The sequence below is a fragment of the Crinia signifera genome, chromosome 3, assembly GCF_055691185.1.
Source record: "Crinia signifera chromosome 3, ASM5569118v1, whole genome shotgun sequence".
NCBI classification, from domain to species: Eukaryota; Metazoa; Chordata; class Amphibia; order Anura; family Myobatrachidae; genus Crinia; species Crinia signifera.
Window position 1 is genome coordinate 49,159,723 of NC_139219.1, and position 17,702 is coordinate 49,177,424.

Below are 17,702 nucleotides of genomic sequence, written 5' to 3' on the forward strand. Positions count from 1 at the left end.
AAATAATAAATAAAAGGGGGATTTTGCTGAGAAGGGAGATGTTTTAGTTCTCAGGGAACAGGCAGGCTTAATCACAGTACTATATCCGTTATCAATGCCTTGATAAAGAGATTTTCATCTTGAAACGCGTTGGTGGAGGACTTGTTGGATTCTAAGGAGTCTTTTTTTGCTGGAGGAACATAGAGCAGCAGTGTCCAGAAGGGGATGGTTGGACGCTTTTGATAATATCAGGTACTATAATTTTTGTAACATACAAATAGAAAAAGAGGATATGTATCCAAAGGAACAAACAATTACTAACTGTATCTAAATAATAAGTGAGTGTATGACTCGCCCTCAAGCTGGGCACATACACCTTGTGGTACACCACTTAAAACTTTGGACAATTTAGAAAATTTTCCATTAACCGCAACTCTCTCTACCCTATTCTGAAGACAACTTTTAACCCAAGTGCAGATTTTGCTTCCTATACCAATCTCCCATATTTAGTAATTCAACCTCATGTGAGGCACCATATCAGAGACCTTAGCAATATCTAGTTAGACCACATCCAATGGCTTTTCAAGGTCTAGGTTCCCACTCACTTCCTCATAAAATCTAATTAATTTGTGTGACATGACCTAACCCTCACGAACCCATGCTGGTTGCCTCTAATAATCTTATTTAACTTTAAGTAATCGAGAATGCTATCCTTTATATTACCATCCAATCATTTCCCCCTATGCATGTCAGAATTACTGGTACTTTAACCCCTTCCTGACACAGCATGTTTTTGCCTTCCTGACAGAGCCCTTTTTTTCAAATCTGACATGTATCACTTAAGTGGGGATAACTTTTTTTTGCTTTTACTTATCCCAGTGATTTTGAGATTGTTTTCTCGTGACACATTGTACTTCAAATTAGTGGTAAATTTGGGTCGATACAGTCTGTGTTTTTTTGTGAAAAATACCAAAATGTCGTAAAAAAATGGAAAATTTAGCAATTTGCAAAATTTTACATTTTCTGCTTGTGAGACAAATAATCATACCACTCAAAATAGTTAATAACTAACATAGACCATATGTCTACTTTATGTTTCCATCATTATTTCAACTTCCTTTTAATTTTTTTGGACACTAGGAGGCTTACAATATGAATAGCAAATTTTCAAATTTTCAAGAAAATTTCAAACACTGATTTTTTTAGGGACCAGTTCAGTTCTGATGTGACTTTGAGGGACTTGTATGTGAGACACCCCCATAAATGATGCCATTTCATAAACTGCACCCCTCACAGTATTCAAAACAGAATTTTGGAAGTTTGTTAACCCTTTAGGTGTTTCACAGGAATTAAAACAAAGTGTAGGTGAAATTTCAAAATTTCATTTTTTTTGCAGATTTGCAATTTTAATACATTTTTCTAAGGAACACAGTAGATTTTACTAGAGAAATGTGACTAAAAATTGATTCCCCCAATTCTTTTGTTTTCATAAATATCCTATATGTGGCCCTAGTGTGCACATTGACCAAACCACAGGCTTCATAATAGAAGGAGCACCTACTTGATTTTGGAGCCTCCTTTTTATGAGATTATTTTTTAGGCACCATGTAGGTTTCTAGGCACCATAAGATGCTAAAAGTTAGGAACCCCCCCACAAGTGACCCCATTTTGCAAACTACACCCCTCAGGGAATTCATCTAGGGGTATAGTGTACATTTCCAACCCCCAGGGGTTTCACCAATTGTGGTACAACTGGGCAGTGAAAATGAAAAATTAATTTTTTTACACAAAAATGCAGTTCTGGCTCAAAATTTTTCATTTTCACAAGGAATGAAGGAGACAAAGCACCCCAAAATCTGTGCCCCAATTTCTCCCGAGTACGGCAATGCCTCACATGTGACCAAAAAATACCATTTGGGTGCATGGCAGGACTCAGAAGGGAAGGAGTGATTTTTGGATTTTGCAGCTCAGATTCTGGTGGAATGTTGGTGGGTGCTATGTTGCATTAGCAAGACCCCCGAAGCACCAATACAGTGGAACCCCCCCACAAGTGACCCCATTTTGCAAACTACACCCCTCAGGGAATTCATCTAGGGGTATAGTGTACATTTCAAACCCCCAGGGGTTTCACCAATTTTGATACAACTGGGCTGTGCAAATGAAAAATTACATTTTTTACACAAAAATGCAGTTCTGGCTCAAAATTTTTCATTTTCACAAGGAATGAAGGAGACAAAGCACCCCAAAATCTGTGCCCCAATTTCTCCCGAGTACGGCAATGCCTCACATGTGACCAAAAAATACCATTTGGGTGCATGGCAGGACTCAGAAGGGAAGGAGTGATTTTTGGATTTTGCAGCTCAGATTCTGGTGGAATGTTGGTGGGTGCTATGTTGCATTAGCAAGACCCCCGAAGCACCAATACAGTGGAACCCCCCCACAAGTGACCCCATTTTCCAAACTACACCCCTCAGGGAATTCATCTAGGGGTATAGTGTACATTTCAAACCCCCAGGGTTTTCACCAATTTTGATACAACTGGGCTGTGCAAATGAAAAATTACATTTTTTACACAAAAATGCAGTTCTGGCTCAAAATTTTTCATTTTCACAAGGAATGAAGGAGACAAAGCACCCCAAAATCTGTGCCCCAATTTCTCCCGAGTACGGCAATGCCTCACATGTGACCAAAAAATACCATTTGGGTGCATGGCAGGACTCAGAAGGGAAGGAGTGATTTTTGGATTTTGCAGCTCAGATTCTGGTGGAATGTTGGTGGGTGCTATGTTGCATTAGCAAGACCCCTGAAGCACCAATACAGTGGAACCCCCCACAAGTGACCCCATTTTGCAAACTACACCCCTCAGGGAATTCATCTAGGGGTATAGTGTACATTTCAAACCCCCAGGGGTTTCACCAATTTTGATACAACTGGGCTGTGCAAATGAAAAATTACATTTTTTACACAAAAATGCAGTTCTGGCTCAAAATTTTTCATTTTCACAAGGAATGAAGGAGACAAAGCACCCCAAAATCTGTGCCCCAATTTCTCCCAAGTATGGCAATGCCTCACATGTGACCAAAAAATACCAGTTGGGTGCATGGCAGGACTCAGAAGGGAAGGAGTGATTTTTGGATTTTGCAGCTCAGATTCTGGTGGAATGTTGGTGGGTGCTATGTTGCATTAGCAAGACCCCTGAAGCACCAATACAGTGGAACCCCCCCACAAGTGACCCCATTTTCCAAACTACACCCCTCAGGGAATTCATCTAGGGGTATAGTGTACATTTCAAACCCCCAGGGGTTTCACCAATTTTGATACAACTGGGCTGTGCAAATGAAAAATTACATTTTTTACACAAAAATGCAGTTCTGGCTCAAAATTTTTCATTTTCACAAGGAATGAAGGAGACAAAGCACCCCAAAATCTGTGCCCCAATTTCTCCCAAGTATGGCAATGCCTCACATGTGACCAAAAAATACCAGTTGGGTGCATGGCAGGACTCAGAAGGGAAGGAGTGATTTTTGGATTTTGCAGCTCAGATTCTGGTGGAATTTTGGTGGGTGCTATGTCGCATTAGCAAGACCCCCGAAGCACCAATACAGTGGAAGCCCCCCACAAGTGACCCCATTTTGCAAACTACACCCCTCTGGGAATTCATCTAGGGGTATAATGTACATTTCAAACCCCCAGGGGTTTCACCAATTGTGGTACAACTGGGCAGTGAAAATGAAAAATTACATTTTTTTACACAAAAATGCAGTTCTGGCTCCAAATTTTTCATTTTCACAAGGAATGAAGGAGACAAAGCACCCCAAAATCTGTGCCCCAATTTCTCCCGAGTATGGCAATGCCTCACATGTGACCAAAAAATACCAGTTGGGTGCATGGCAGGACTCAGAAGGGAAGGAGTGATTTTTGGATTTTGCAGCTCAGATTCTGGTGGAATTTTGGTGGGTGCTATGTCGCATTAGCAAGACCCCCGAAGCACCAATACAGTGGAAGCCCCCCACAAGTGACCCCATTTTGCAAACTAAACCCCTCTGGGAATTCATCTAGGGGTATAATGTACATTTCAAACCCCCAGGGGTTTCACCAATTGTGGTACAACTGGGCAGTGAAAATGAAAAATTACATTTTTTTACACAAAAATGCAGTTCTGGCTCAAAATTTTTCATTTTCACAAGGAATGAAGGAGACAAAGCACCCCAAAATCTGTGCCCCAATTTCTCCCGAGTACAGCAATGCCTCACATGTGACCAAAAAATACCATTTGGGTGCATGGCAGGACTCAGAAGGGAAGGAGTGATTTTTGGATTTTGCAGCACAGATTCTGGTGGAATGTTGGTGGGTGCTATGTTGCATTAGCAAGACCCCCGAAGCACCAATACAGTGGAACCCCCCCACAAGTGACCCCATTTTGCAAACTACACCCCTCAGGGAATTCATCTAGGGGTATAGTGTACATTTCAAACCCCCAGGGGTTTCACCAATTGTGGTACAACTGGGCAGTGAAAATGAAAAATTACATTTTTTTACACAAAAATGCAGTTCTGGCTCAAAATTTTTCATTTTCATAAGGTATGAAGGAGACAAAGCACCCCAAAATCTGTGCCCCAATTTCTCCCGAGTACGGCAATGCCTCATGTGTGACCAAAAAATGGCAGGACTCAGAAGGGAAGGAGTGATATTTGGATTTTGCAGCACAGATTCTGGTGGAATGTTGGTGGGTGCTATGTCGCATTAGCAAGACCCCCAAAGCACCAATACAGTGGAACCCCCACAAGTGACCCCATTTTGCAAACTACACCCCTCAGGGAATTCATCTAGGGGTATAGTGTACATTTCAAACCCCCAGGGGTTTCACCAATTTTGATACAACTGGGCAGTGAAAATGAAAAATTACATTTTTTTTACATAAAAATGCAGTTCTGGCTCAAAATTTTTCATTTTCAGAAGGTATGAAGGAGAAAAAGCACCCCAAAATCTGTGCCCCAATTTCTCCCGAGTACGGCAATGCCTCACATGTGACCAAAAAATACCATTTGGGTGCATGGCAGGACTCAGAAGGGAAGGAGTGATTTTTGGATTTTGCAGCTCAGATTCTGGTGGAATGTTGGTGGGTGCTATGTTGCATTAGCAAGACCCCTGAAGCACCAATACAGTGGAACCCCCCCACAAGTGACCCCATTTTGCAAACTACACCCCTCAGGGAATTCATCTAGGGGTATAGTGTACATTTCAAACCCCCAGGGGTTTCACCAATTTTGATACAACTGGGCTGTGCAAATGAAAAATTACATTTTTTACACAAAAATGCAGTTCTGGCTCAAAATTTTTCATTTTCACAAGGAATGAAGGAGACAAAGCACCCCAAAATCTGTGCCCCAATTTCTCCCAAGTATGGCAATGCCTCACATGTGACCAAAAAATACCAGTTGGGTGCATGGCAGGACTCAGAAGGGAAGGAGTGATTTTTGGATTTTGCAGCTCAGATTCTGGTGGAATTTTGGTGGGTGCTATGTCGCATTAGCAAGACCCCCGAAGCACCAATACAGTGGAAGCCCCCCACAAGTGACCCCATTTTGCAAACTAAACCCCTCTGGGAATTCATCTAGGGGTATAATGTACATTTCAAACCCCCAGGGGTTTCACCAATTGTGGTACAACTGGGCAGTGAAAATGAAAAATTACATTTTTTTACACAAAAATGCAGTTCTGGCTCAAAATTTTTCATTTTCACAAGGAATGAAGGAGACAAAGCACCCCAAAATCTGTGCCCCAATTTCTCCCGAGTACAGCAATGCCTCACATGTGACCAAAAAATACCATTTGGGTGCATGGCAGGACTCAGAAGGGAAGGAGTGATTTTTGGATTTTGCAGCACAGATTCTGGTGGAATGTTGGTGGGTGCTATGTTGCATTAGCAAGACCCCCGAAGCACCAATACAGTGGAACCCCCCCACAAGTGACCCCATTTTGCAAACTACACCCCTCAGGGAATTCATCTAGGGGTATAGTGTACATTTCAAACCCCCAGGGGTTTCACCAATTGTGGTACAACTGGGCAGTGAAAATGAAAAATTACATTTTTTTACACAAAAATGCAGTTCTGGCTCAAAATTTTTCATTTTCATAAGGTATGAAGGAGACAAAGCACCCCAAAATCTGTGCCCCAATTTCTCCCGAGTACGGCAATGCCTCATGTGTGACCAAAAAATGGCAGGACTCAGAAGGGAAGGAGTGATATTTGGATTTTGCAGCACAGATTCTGGTGGAATGTTGGTGGGTGCTATGTCGCATTAGCAAGACCCCCAAAGCACCAATACAGTGGAACCCCCACAAGTGACCCCATTTTGCAAACTACACCCCTCAGGGAATTCATCTAGGGGTATAGTGTACATTTCAAACCCCCAGGGGTTTCACCAATTTTGATACAACTGGGCAGTGAAAATGAAAAATTACATTTTTTTTACATAAAAATGCAGTTCTGGCTCAAAATTTTTCATTTTCAGAAGGTATGAAGGAGAAAAAGCACCCCAAAATCTGTGCCCCAATTTCTCCCGAGTACGGCAATGCCTCACATGTGACCAAAAAATACCATTTGGGTGCATGGCAGGACTCAGAAGGGAAGGAGTGATTTTTGGATTTTGCAGCTCAGATTCTGGTGGAATGTTGGTGGGTGCTATGTTGCATTAGCAAGACCCCTGAAGCACCAATACAGTGGAACCCCCCCACAAGTGACCCCATTTTGCAAACTACACCCCTCAGGGAATTCATCTAGGGGTATAGTGTACATTTCAAACCCCCAGGGGTTTCACCAATTTTGATACAACTGGGCTGTGCAAATGAAAAATTACATTTTTTACACAAAAATGCAGTTCTGGCTCAAAATTTTTCATTTTCACAAGGAATGAAGGAGACAAAGCACCCCAAAATCTGTGCCCCAATTTCTCCCAAGTATGGCAATGCCTCACATGTGACCAAAAAATACCAGTTGGGTGCATGGCAGGACTCAGAAGGGAAGGAGTGATTTTTGGATTTTGCAGCTCAGATTCTGGTGGAATGTTGGTGGGTGCTATGTTGCATTAGCAAGACCCCTGAAGCACCAATACAGTGGAACCCCCCCACAAGTGACCCCATTTTCCAAACTACACCCCTCAGGGAATTCATCTAGGGGTATAGTGTACATTTCAAACCCCCAGGGGTTTCACCAATTTTGATACAACTGGGCTGTGCAAATGAAAAATTACATTTTTTACACAAAAATGCAGTTCTGGCTCAAAATTTTTCATTTTCACAAGGAATGAAGGAGACAAAGCACCCCAAAATCTGTGCCCCAATTTCTCCCGAGTATGGCAATGCCTCACATGTGACCAAAAAATACCAGTTGGGTGCATGGCAGGACTCAGAAGGGAAGGAGTGATTTTTGGATTTTGCAGCTCAGATTCTGGTGGAATTTTGGTGGGTGCTATGTCGCATTAGCAAGACCCCCGAAGCACCAATACAGTGGAAGCCCCCCACAAGTGACCCCATTTTGCAAACTAAACCCCTCTGGGAATTCATCTAGGGGTATAATGTACATTTCAAACCCCCAGGGGTTTCACCAATTGTGGTACAACTGGGCAGTAAAAATGAAAAATTACATTTTTTTACACAAAAATGCAGTTCTGGTTTAAAATTTTTCATTTTCACAAGGAATGAAGGAGACAAAGCACCCCAAAATCTGTGCCCCAATTTCTCCCGAGTACAGCAATGCCTCACATGTGACCAAAAAATACCATTTGGGTGCATGGCAGGACTCAGAAGGGAAGGAGTGATTTTTGGATTTTGCAGCTCAGATTCTGGTGGAATGTTGGTGGGTGCTATGTTGCATTAGCAAGACCCCCGAAGCACCAATACAGTGGAACCCCCCTACAAGTGACCCCATTTTGCAAACTACACCCCTCAGGGAATTCATCTAGGGGTATAGTGTACATTTCAAACCCCCAGGGGTTTCACCAATTGTGGTACAACTGGGCAGTGAAAATGAAAAATTACATTTTTTTACACAAAAATGCAGTTCTGGCTCAAAATTTTTCATTTTCATAAGGTATGAAGGAGACAAAGCACCCCAAAATCTGTGCCCCAATTTCTCCCGAGTACGGCAATGCCTCATGTGTGACCAAAAAATGGCAGGACTCAGAAGGGAAGGAGTGATATTTGGATTTTGCAGCACAGATTCTGGTGGAATGTTGGTGGGTGCTATGTCGCATTAGCAAGACCCCCAAAGCACCAATACAGTGGAACCCCCACAAGTGACCCCATTTTGCAAACTACACCCCTCAGGGAATTCATCTAGGGGTATAGTGTACATTTCAAACCCCCAGGGGTTTCACCAATTTTGATACAACTGGGCAGTGAAAATGAAAAATTACATTTTTTTTACATAAAAATGCAGTTCTGGCTCAAAATTTTTCATTTTCAGAAGGTATGAAGGAGAAAAAGCACCCCAAAATCTGTGCCCCAATTTCTCCCGAGTACGGCAATGCCTCACATGTGACCAAAAAATACCAGTTGGGTGCATGGCAGGACTCAGAAGGGAAGGAGTGATTTTTGGATTTTGCGGCTCAGATTCTGGTGGAATGAATGGTGGGTGCTATGTGGCATTAGCAAGACCCCCGAAGCACGGTGAAATTATGAACCTAATAATCCATAGATGTGTGGTATATTTTAAAACACTCCTTTATACATAGGCCGGGTTTGTCGGGGCAAGTGTCACACTGGAAAATAGTTTGCTTTCTTATTCCCTTTTTATAGCAAACTTTGCACCTTTTTTGTGTCCTGCCCTTTTTTCCAGTGGAGGGGATTTCATCAGGAAAATGCTGCCCTGGTACAATACGGGGGCCAGTACTAGAAGTACTGGGGCCCTCTGCCTGCTGGTTCCCAAATATTAGGCCCTTTATGACTTCCTCTTGAAAGTGCATAAATGTCCCCCTCTGGCTGGTAGAACGGAATAGCACGTAAGCGTTATACAGTGCCATCTGGATGATATACACGGCCAGCTTCTTGTACCAGATTTTTGTTTTCCGCAGGGCACTGTACGGCTTCAGTACCTGATCTGAAAGATCCACTCCGCCCATGTACCTATTGTAATCCAGGATACAATTAGGTTTTGAGGTGTGGGTACTGGTACCTCGTACAGGGACGGAGGTGGTACTGTCTCCGTGAATTGTTGTCAGTATAAGGACATCCCTCTTGTCCTTATATTTGACCAACAACATATTTTCGGTGCATATTCCCCTGCTTTCACCCCTTCTCATTACTTGGGCAATGTGCGTTTTTGGGAGGCCTTTTTGGTTCTTGCGCACAGTACCGCAAGCTGCTGTACCTCTTGAACCAAGGGCCTTAAACAGGGGGATGCTGGTGTAAAAGTTATCCACATAGAGGTGATAACCTTTATCCAGGAAGGGGTGCACTAAATCCCAGACAATTTTTCCACTAACACCTACGAGGGAGGGGGGGCATTCTGGCGGTTCAATTCTTGAATCCTTCCCTTCATATACCCTAAACCTGTGGGTGTACCCTGAGGTGCTTTCACACAGCTTATACATTTTTATGCCATACCTTGCCCTCTTACTGGGAAGGTACTGGCGGAATTTAACCCTTCCTTTAAAATGTATAAGGGACTCGTCTATGCAAATGAATTTATCTGGGATGTACATCTCTTCAAATTTGGCACTGAAGTGATCAATGACCGGCCTGACTTTGAATAGCCGGTCAAAGGTGGGATCATCTCTGGGTGGGCACTGTGCATTATCGTTGTAATGCAAAAATTTAAGGATTAACTCAAAACGAGTCCGGGTCATGGCCATACGGTAAAGTGGGGTGCTGTACAGAACATCTGTACTCCAATATTGCCTAATTTCTGGCTTTTTTACTATGCCCATATGAAACACCAGACCCCAAAACGTCATCATCTCTACTGCATCTACAGGGGTCCACCTAGCAAATGATGACGTGGGGTTTTGAGCAATAAACTGCTGGGCATATAAATTAGTTTGGTCCACCATTAAATTTATAAAATCATCAGAGAAAAATAATTTGAAAAAGTCAATTTCTCTGAGACCTGTGGAATCAAATTGGATTCCTGGGATGGCCAAAAACTCAGGAACCTGGGGCTCAAAATTGTCTGGTGGTGGGGTCCATACGAGATCAATTATTGGGGGGGGGTCTCAGCTGCTCTACGGGGGCATCTTTGAGGGGGTCCCTCATCACTAGAGGAGGAAGAGGAGCTTAAGATGAATCCTTCAAATTCCCCGCTTGCCTCACTGGCTGTGTCAGAGTCAGAGGCAAGCATGGCATATGCCTCCTCCGCTGAATACATTCTTCTGGATGACTGGGATGACATTTGGGATGACATTTGGGATGACATTTGGGATGACATTTGGGATGCCATTTTTATTTTTGTGTTTCTGGTAGTGAAATGTTTCAACACGTGTATAGTGTAGGGGGGGTACAAACTTTATTTCAATGTAGTATGTAGTGTGTAGTGTGTATGTAGTGCAGAATAAAAAAAAAAAGGTCCTGCGCCAAAAATTGAGCACAGATGTTGGTCAGTAGCGTCCGTCACTGAACAGCGCTCAAAGGCAACAGGAATTTGATCAAAAAAATTTGATCAAAAAAAATTTAAAAAAGACCCCACAGCACCCTCAAAAAAAAAAAAAAGGTGATCAGTGATGCGACACTGATTACCAGTGAGGGGCAGCAGGTGAACAACCTTTGGTGCAACTGACAGTGCAACTGGCAGGTATATATAAAAAAAAAACCTCTGCACCCCCAAAAAGTTGCTGATCACCTCAGATATAGTGATCAGCACAAAAGGGGGGGGCAGCAGACACAAAATATAGCACTCTCTATCACTCTCTGTCACTATCTCTCTCTATCTCTCTCTATCTCTCTCTATCTCTCACTATCTATCACTCTATGACACTGCAGCAGCAGCACTGACAGTTATATATATATATAAAAAATAACCCCTGCACCCCCAAAAAGTTGCTGGGGGTGCACAAAAGGGGGGCAGCCGACACAAAATATAGCACTCTCTATCACTCTCTGTCACTATCTCTCTCTATCTCTCTCTATCTATCACTCTATGACACTGCAGCAGCAGCACTGACAGTTATATATATATAAAAAATAACCCCTGCACCCCCAAAAAGTTGCTGGGGGTGCACAAAAGGGGGGCAGCAGACACAAAATATAGCACTTTCTATCACTATCTCTCTCTATCTCTCTATCTCTCACTATCTATCACTCTATGACACTGCAGCAGCAGCACTGACAGGTATATATATAAAAAAAAAACCCTGCGCCCCCAAAAAGTTGCTGATCAGTTAATTTATACTGATCAGCACAAAAGGGGGGGGGCAGCAGTCAGTTGCACACGCAGTACAGCTGTATATATATAAAAAATATATAGCACAATCTGTCACTATCTCTCTATCTCTCTCTATCTCTCTCTATCTCTCTATCTATAACTCTATCACACTGCAGCAGCACAAAATATAGCACTCTCTGTCACTAGCCCTCTCTATCTCTTTCTATCTATCTCTCTCTATCTATAACTCGAACACACTGCAGCAGCACAGCAGCACAACACAGCACAGCACAACACAGGAAGTCACAAGAAGTAACAAGATCCAGGAACGCTACAAGCAGTGATCAGGTAAGTGTTTGCAAGGATCAGGTCAGTATATCGCGGCAGATAGGCACGGTGACCGCACTGCACGCAATTCCAGACCGGAATGGCGTCTGCAGTGCAGTCACCGTTAGTTTAAATCACCCTCCATGGCTGTGATTGGTTCGTCGGTCCGACGAACCAATCACGGCCTTTGGGGGCGGGTTGGGTGAGGTGGGGTGACACCAGTGTCACCCTTACACCCCGTGGTGATTGGTGCTGTACTTTACAGCACCAATCACCACCGATCCCTGTGTCACCGGCGAACGTTATTCGCCGGTGACACAGAAAACGCTGTAATTGGCTGTTCACACTGAACAGCCAATCACAGCGATCGCCGACGGGAGGGCGGCATCGCAGCCCCCCCTGGGTATGCAGGGACATGTCTGCTGTCAGGGACAGCAGACATGTTTGAACTGTTACCGTGTCTATAGACGCGGTGACAGTTTAAAGCCATGACGTACATTTACGCCATGTGTCGGGAAGTACATCCCGGCCATGACGTAAATGTACGTCAAATGTCGGGAAGGGGTTAAGTAATAATTTTCTATTTGAGTATTCTTACCTTTTTAAATAGAGGCATTATGGGCCTTATTCTAGTTCACTCTTAGAGGCAAATTCCTTCTTAGCACTGCAGGGGGGCAGATGTAACAGGTGCAGATAGAATTAGATTTGGTGAGTTATTTTGTTTCTGTTCAGGTAAAATACTGACTGCTCTATTTTTACACTGCAATTTAGATCTCACTTTGAAGAAAAACCCCACCCAAATCTAATTCTTTCTGCACAAGTAACATCTGCCCCATCTGCAGTGCACATGGTTTTGTCCAGCTAAGAAGGAATTTACCTTTAAGAGTGAACTAGAATAAGGCCCTATGTCCGCAATTCACCAGTCCCTAGGCAATCTTTCATAAAGATTGATCGTTTAAAGCCCATACCAACTTGAGGGTGATTGTTCCTGGTGCAAAGTGTGCACTAATGAGGATGATGATGAGCAAAAATCTAAATGAGCTCAGCATGCCTTGGTCATACTGCTAATAAATTATTAGTTTGGCTGTTACAGTTAATTTGATTTATTTAATTGATATTTGCAAAGAAGATTCCCATTAGTATTTTTTTTAATTGGGAGACAATTGACATTTATATTTAACTGAAATTAATTTGTACTTTTAGGTATTATTTCCATATGTACTTTGCATGATAATAACAATATCAATATTATGGTAAGGTTAATTTGGCTGCAGCCACAAGGTTAGGTTTAGACACTAGGGCAGAGTTTAGGGTTAGGCTGCGAGAGGGGAGTTAGACACTAACGGGAGACCTAGGAGTAGAGATTAGGGTGATAGAAAGCTCACACAAATGCTAAAGGGGTCACATGACCACCAGGACCCAGAAGATATCCCTGGAGCCGTTGGAAGCAGGTAATTGCCAAATGGGACAATATGTTAACATACTAACTTGTCGAAATTCTATCAGTGTCTACATGATGAATGTCGACATGCTCGATATCAACATTATAACAATGTTGACAGTCTCTTGTCAACAAGATGACTGTCTACATTTTGTACCAAACCCAACTAACACTATCCAGATTCAGGTAGACTATCTTATGTATATTACCTTAAAAAAAACACTTTGTTGTGCACAAATGAGGCACAAATGACATAAACTACCAACACTGTGAATCCACTGCATCTGGAACAAACCATGAGCATATGCTTCTGCTTTATCGCGGTGTAAAACTGGTGCACATAGCACTCTTGTAATGTTTATTGAATTTCTAGATGTGTCTAACTCATCCTACAGACTATGCAAAATGTATTTTACACCCAAAAAATTCAGCATCTATGTTTTTTATTATTATTATTATTATTATTATGATTACTAGTGTGCTCCTGCATTAAAATGGAATACATTTGTTTTTGCATCTGCATTTACTATTATACTGAACTTATTTTTAGTTAGTTATGTACAATTGCTCCTGCGAGTTTCTTGCCATTGTAATGGTCATTAAATTATAGAGTTGGTTTGATCGCGCTTCCTGTCTTGATGGAGAGCTCCCACCACAGAAGCTCATCCCTATCTTGAATGTTCTATTGAAAAGTACCCCGTTGAGCGCTGGCACTCTGGCGTTTTTTGCATTTTCTGCTTTAATTCACTGCTTCCAGGCATTATGTTTTTCTTTTTTTTCTTCTTTTTTTTTGTGGGTAAAGTTCATTTAAAAATGATATGTATATGCACAATACCTTTCTAAATGCTTTCATTTACTTCTAAGTCTGAGCCTCAAAGTATTCGAATAGACTTTCAAACTGGTAGTTGCAACAGGCACAGGCAATGCAACCGATAGAACAGGCTGAATGGCCGCGATGATACCAAACAAAACACACAAATGGTCCATGGAATTTTTGAGGAGATTTCTTAGCCCGTCAGAGCAAAGCTGCCCAAGCTTAGTGGAAAACAGTAACGGCATGAAAATTAAATAGACAAGTGGAATAAGCACATACAAAAACTACATAGATGGAAAAGAGCTTTATGCAAATCGGAGCGACTCAGTGAAACCTTGGGCAGAAATGCCATCTACCGGGAACAATTAGTTTGGATTCCTAATCCAATATGTATCTGTGCGTGACCAATAATGAAAGACCTAAAGTTATTTTCCTTTTTAGCAAAAGCTTTTAAATTCAGGTATTATATTAGTTATAAACTAAATGATTTAAATAAAATTTGCAAAGTAAATAGTTAAGTTTTAAACTGAAAACCATACATGGGGCTAAGTGATGTCAGCATATAAAACAATATTAGATGTTGGTACTTATTAATAACATGAATGTGTTTGATAGGCTAGCAAAGGGTATAATGTATATTTAAGGTATACTCTATGTCATTTAAAAAAAACACTTTTATTCATTAGTAAGAAAACATAAATACTATCCAGTAAATGGCAGATACAGAACCAGATGTATCAAACTTCAAAAAGTGATAAAATGGAGAGTAAAAAACAACCAGCCAATCAGCCATGTTACAGGCTGGGTTAAAAAAAATGACAGGTAGCAGCTGATTGGCTGGTGTTTATCACTCTACATTTTATCACTTTTTGAAGATTGAAACATATGGCCCATAGTTAGGATAACATTATCATAATATAAAAATTACATTACTATAAATCAGAACATTAAAAATAGTAATGTTATAGCAATACCACAATAGCATGTCATTTGGGTTTTATATGACTAAAAAATGGCAACTATGAATCATGGACTGTGGCTCTGATTCGGAGACCTATGGTAATAGGTTTGGGTGAGTTGTTTTGTTTTTGTGCAGGGTAAATACTGGCTGCTTTATTTGTACACTGCAATTTAGATTTCAGTTTGAACATTTGAACACACCCTACCCAAATCTAACTCTCTCTGCACATGTTACATTTGCCTCACCTGCAGTGCAGCATGGTTTTGTCCATTTTAAATCAATATTTGCACTGCGATCAGGTATGATTTAACCATAAGGATGTAGCGTCCGCTACTGATCTGTTGATTATTGAACTGAGTAGCCACATGGTTTGCTTATAGAAACATAGAAACATAGAATTTTACGGCAGATAAGAACCATTTGGCCCATCTAGTCTGCCCCTTTTTTACCCTTCAGGTAATATCAACCCTTTTTAATCCTTATTTCTTTGTAAGGATATTCATATGCCTATCCCAAGCATGTTTATATTGTTCTACTGTCTAAGCCTCTACCACCTCTGATGGGAGGCTATTCCACTTATCCACTACCCGTTCTGTGAAGTAATTATTTCTAACATTTCCCCTGAACCTACCTCCCTCCAGTTTCAGTGAATGTCCTCGTGTTCTATTACTTCTTTTCCTTTGAAGAAAATTTCCCTCCTGTACTATGTTAAAACCCTTGATCTATTTCAAGATTTCTATCATGTCCCCCCTTTCCCTTCTCTGCTCCAAACTATACATGTTAAGATCTTTTAGTCTTTCCAGGTAAGTTTTGTGATGTAGGCCATGCACCATTTTAGTTGCCCTTCTTTGTACACTCTCTAATGTATTTATATCCTTCTGAAGATTATGGTCTCCAGAACTGGACACAGTATTCCAGATGAGGCCGTACCAATGACCTATAAAGTGGCAATATTATTTCTTTTTTTTCTGCTACTGATTCCTCTCCCTATGCAACCAAGCATCTGACTAGCCTTCCTCATTGCTTTGCTACATTGCTTTCCTGCCTTTAAGTCACTTGAAATAGTGACTCCTAGATCTCTTTCCTCCTCAGTAGTTTCCATTATAGTACCCTTGATACTAAATTGAGCCTTTGGGTTTTTGAGTCCCAAGTGCATAATTTTGCATTTTTTAGCATTAAACTGTAGTTGCCATGCTCTTGACAATTCTCAAGTTTACTTAGATCATCAGTCATTTGATTTACCCCTCCTGGTGTGTCTACTCTGTTGCATATCTTTGTGTCATCTGCAAAAAGGCATACTGTACTTTCCCTTCAATACCATTTGCAATATCAATAACAAAGATATTAAAGAGCACTGGTCCAAGTACAGATCCCTGGGGTAATCCACTGGTAACATGTCCCTCCATAGAATGCACTCCATTTACTACAACTGTCTGTTTCCTATCCTGCAACCAGGTTCTTATCCATTTAATTGTTTTATAATCCAACCCCACACTTTCAAGTTTATTTAGCAGCCTGCGATGTGGGACAGTGTCAAATGCCTTACTAAAGTCTAGATATGCCACATCTACAGCCCCCCCTTCATCTAGTATTTTGGTCAATCACAAGGTAGCAGACTAGCTTTCGAAGCATATGCTTTGAGCATGCTTACTAGTATATAAAAAAAGTCCATGTAGCATTTTCCTTTATTATGCAGCTTCTGTTAGAGTATAATGTACAAATAATAGTGCTTTTGCAGATGATTGTGAGAAAAAATCCTCAATGTACGGGGCTCACTGATCATCGATTATGACCAAACGACCTGTGAACCACTGTGAAATATTGGTTATGTGTAGGCACAATTGATGAGTAACTTTATAGGCATATAAAGTTCTCTCCTTTTGATTATTTAATCTATTTTTACACAGCCCACCAAAAAGAATGTGTTTAATTAGCAAGGACATTTGGGGTAATTTAGGATTTTGATTAATTTAAAAATGAACATAATTTTTTTGAATAGGAAATTTAGCTACAGGTACTTGAGCCAGTATCAATGTTGCAGAGCCTCTGTAGGATCCTTTGGATGCTCCAAACAAGTACCCTTGTGTCTGTTCAGCTGTTCTACATCGGGACACTCAGTGCTTTACTTCCTTGTGCTAGCGGACCAGCCCCCTCTGCACAAATCAAGATGTTCTGTGCTTAGGGGGGTAGGTGGGCACATATAGCTCCAAGGCCCTGATACACTACTGCATACAGAAAAAACATATTCTATTAAACTAACAGTTTACTCTGAGTATAGTCACTACCAGGGCATCTCATATACATAGGCTAGATGTTGCCAGTTTCTTCGCTCATGTTAAAGTAGTGACTGCTAAAAAAAAATTTTATTAGTTCATATATCTGTGGCACATAAGTCATAACAAATTGTGGTGATAGAAGCGGAGGTGTTAAAACAGTTTGGTGAATAAAAATATGTTCTTTATAGGAAATGCATGGTGGTATAGCAGTCCGGTGAGTGCCCTGCTCTATGGTTGGGGATTGTGGTGGGCTAACTACAGTAGCTGTCCCTTTATTTTTGCTTTTACCCTGCTTTTATATTTAATTTTTGTTTATTTTTCATACATACAATCTCTCTCTCTCTCTCTCTCTCTCTCTCGGTCACATCAGTTAGCCTGACATTTCGAGGCGTCTCCTCTTTTTCAAGGTATGAATAAAGTGCTGTAAAATAATCTTACCTTAAATAACAGAATTTAATGTATGTAAACACATGTGTGTGAGGTTTGCCGGCATCTCCCGTCCGTACGATCATTGCGGAGTACTTCCGGTGACTAATATATTTATT